Below are 3,036 nucleotides of genomic sequence, written 5' to 3'. Positions count from 1 at the left end.
ATTGACATACACACACTCATAGACACAATGATAACAAATTATTTTTAATGTTGTGTTTTTCTCCCTCTATAGCTTCATCTTTTAGCACCATGACCTCAGCTATGTATCAGATAGTAATCTAATGAAATGAGTCTCTTCTCAATTTTCTTGTGCTTTTTACAGGCCATGAACCAAAAGATCTATTTACATTTCAAACCCAGTCAAGTGCAAAACCAATGCATACATGCGAGTCTTTCTCCTGACTTCCCGTGTGGAATGATACTGTCATTTCTGCTGAAACTTAGAATACAATTATCTTTTGTTTTAAGACACAAGAAACTAACATTTATTTAGTTTTAAACATATGCCAGCCATCTTATATATCTACTTTCTTTTTCACAGTCCATGGAGGCTTTTTATTTGTTTAACATCTCTAGAAAAAGAATCCCAGGATTTTCCCTCTTGTGTGTTTTCATCTTGCTTCTTCATGGTCCATGATGCCAGCTGAGGTCGTCAGTACAATGAGGCCGAACTGATTGCTCTATCATTTCTCTAGGTGTTTGAGTTGCACATCAAATCTAGGGCTGATGACTCCACACTTGTTCAACCTGTCTGTGAGGTTCACAATAATTTTCCCAGCTCTGTGATCATCAATGACCTCAAACTCCCCAATGTAACTGTGCTTTGTCATCACAGTTAGGAACCAAACGATGTCTTTGGAGCAAGGCCTGATGAGGAGCTGGTGTTTGCCTCACTTCTCAGCATTGTTGATACACTTGAGGACATCTGCCAGGACATTCATGGTGACGACTCAGAAAGATGGCGGAAAGAGCTTATTATATAACTACTTGATAGTTATTAGTCATTATCATCACCACTTTCCAGAGGAGGAAACGAAAGCCTGGAGAGTATCACATTCTCAAGGTCATACTGAAATATAAACCCAATATTTATTTGTTTACTTCTTTGCTTTTCTTAATTAACTTTTTTAAACTTCATACATGACTACTGTATTTACACCAAGTCCACTCTTAACTTTTCCCCTCCAGCTCTCCAGGTCCTCCCTCTCAAACTCATGACTTCTCATCTTCAATCACACACACACACACACACACACACACACACACACACACACACACATCTTACTAAGTTCATTTGGTGTTGTTCAAGAACATAATCATTATTAACTCTCATTTTCAACTACCTTGCCCCAGTGACTGGGACCTATTTACTTCTGAAAGTATGTCTTCTACCTCCTTAATTCCTCACCTCTTAATCAGTCTCCAGTCCACAGCAGTTGCAATTCTTCTCTTTCCAGTGCAATGATTCCTGCTAACACTTCTAACTTAACTATGTTGCAAAACCTCACTTCCTTTCACGTCCCCCTGTATGCGATTTCTTTAGTAATATCTATCTATCTATCTATCTATCTATCTATCTATCTATCTATCATCTATCTATCTATAATCAATCTCCTATCTATCATCTATCTGTTCTCCATACATATGTCTTCCTGTGTGATCTCCCCTCTTGGGTACATATGAGGCAGGATAAAAAGATACAGAAAATGAAAGAATACAGAAAGGGAACGTAACCCTCACCTGGAGTCTGGCTGTGGCCTTTTGCCAGCTGTGAAGCAGCAATCAACAACTGCCTCTGGCCTTTCTCCCTTCACAACTGGAAGCCTGCAATTTTCTAGGAATCTCACCAGAAACCTAATTTACAGAGAAAGCACACATCCTAACCGCCTGTGCTGACCTGGTGGCTCCCGCTTTCACCTTATCAGATTCAAGGCATATCAGAGCACCCTCTATCCCACTTATGAAAATGAAGTGAAAGGAGAAAAAGGTTTCTTAGCAACCTTTTGCAATGTAACCTGAGAGCCACCAAAATTATATACACAGCTAGTGCTAAGACAGTTTATCACGGAGAGTCCCTTGAGGAGCTCAGCCCTGCAGTTGGAATGTCTTAGTTTCTGGCACTCTCTTAGAGAAGTTTGCAGCTAAGCCCTTGGATATGTGTGTGTTGTTCTTTGTGAATGCTTTTCTTTCTCTTAACCTTCATGCCTAAAAACCTATATTTAAATTACCTTTAATGAAATCTCCAGCTCTGTTTCCTACTGGCTAGTCTTGAAAAAAAAAAATTTCTGTGTCAAAGCCACAAATTCCAGTTTGGCCTGAGTCCCTAAAAGATTAGAAGAAGCTTTCAGACTGCTGAGAGTGGCAATATGGAGCTCGGGTCTCTGTCCCTTTGCTGCTGGTACCTTCCCCTGTTTCAGATCTTATCACATACTTGGCTCCTTGAGATTAGAGGTCCTATGTTTGCCTAACACATAATAAACACTAAGTAAATCCCTGTTGTATTGGTGAGCTGGTCTCTGTCTTTCTCCCAGCACTATCGCTTCACTGGGCCTCTAAATTCTTTTCACTGACCTGCTACATGCTGCCCAGCAGCATTTTCATTTACTGTGTCCTCTACACAGTTCCAGGTTTGGTTGTTAAGGTCATTTTCCTGATACAAATCTCTCAGTCATACTCTTATTTAAAACCTTCCCTTTGCTTGTGGAATTAACAGGGCTGGAGGATGGTTAAGCAGGTAAGAGCTCTAGCTGCCCTTGCAGTAGACCCAAGTTGGGTTGCCAGGCTCACAACAGCCTGGAACTCTAGCTCCAGGGGACTTGACACCATCTTCTGGCTTCTGTGGACAACCACACAAATGTGTACCCATCTACACACAGACACACAGTCTTGCACGTAATTAAATACAAAAAAAAAAAAAAATTTAAAGCAAAAACAAAGCCAGTGAGATGACTTAGTGCAATGGTTCTCAACCTATTGGCTACAACCTCTTTTCAGGTACCGAAAGACCCTTTCACAGGGGTTGCATGTCAGACATCCTCCGTGTCAGGTATTTACGTTACAGTTCACAACAGTGGCAAAATTACAGTTATGAAGTAACAGTGAAAATAACATGAGGAACTATATTAAAGGGTCACACATTAGGAAGGTTGAGAACCGCTTGCTTAAGAATCGCTTGACTTTGAGCCTGATGACTCGA

At 40.6% G+C, this 3,036-nt stretch overlaps 1 pseudogene; it reads right to left on the bottom strand.

Annotated features, from left to right (window-relative positions):
• Window positions 1-412: 412 nt before the first annotated feature.
• Window positions 413-784, bottom strand: LOC129690368 (40S ribosomal protein S15a-like; annotated as a pseudogene).
• Window positions 785-3,036: the final 2,252 nt, after the last annotated feature.

The sequence above is a fragment of the Psammomys obesus genome, unplaced genomic scaffold (assembly GCF_907164565.1).
Source record: "Psammomys obesus unplaced genomic scaffold, mPsaObe1.curated_primary_1811, whole genome shotgun sequence".
Taxonomy (NCBI): Eukaryota; Metazoa; Chordata; class Mammalia; order Rodentia; family Muridae; genus Psammomys; species Psammomys obesus.
The sequence above is the reverse complement of the archived record's forward strand: the minus strand, read 5'-3'. Positions and strand labels throughout refer to the sequence as shown.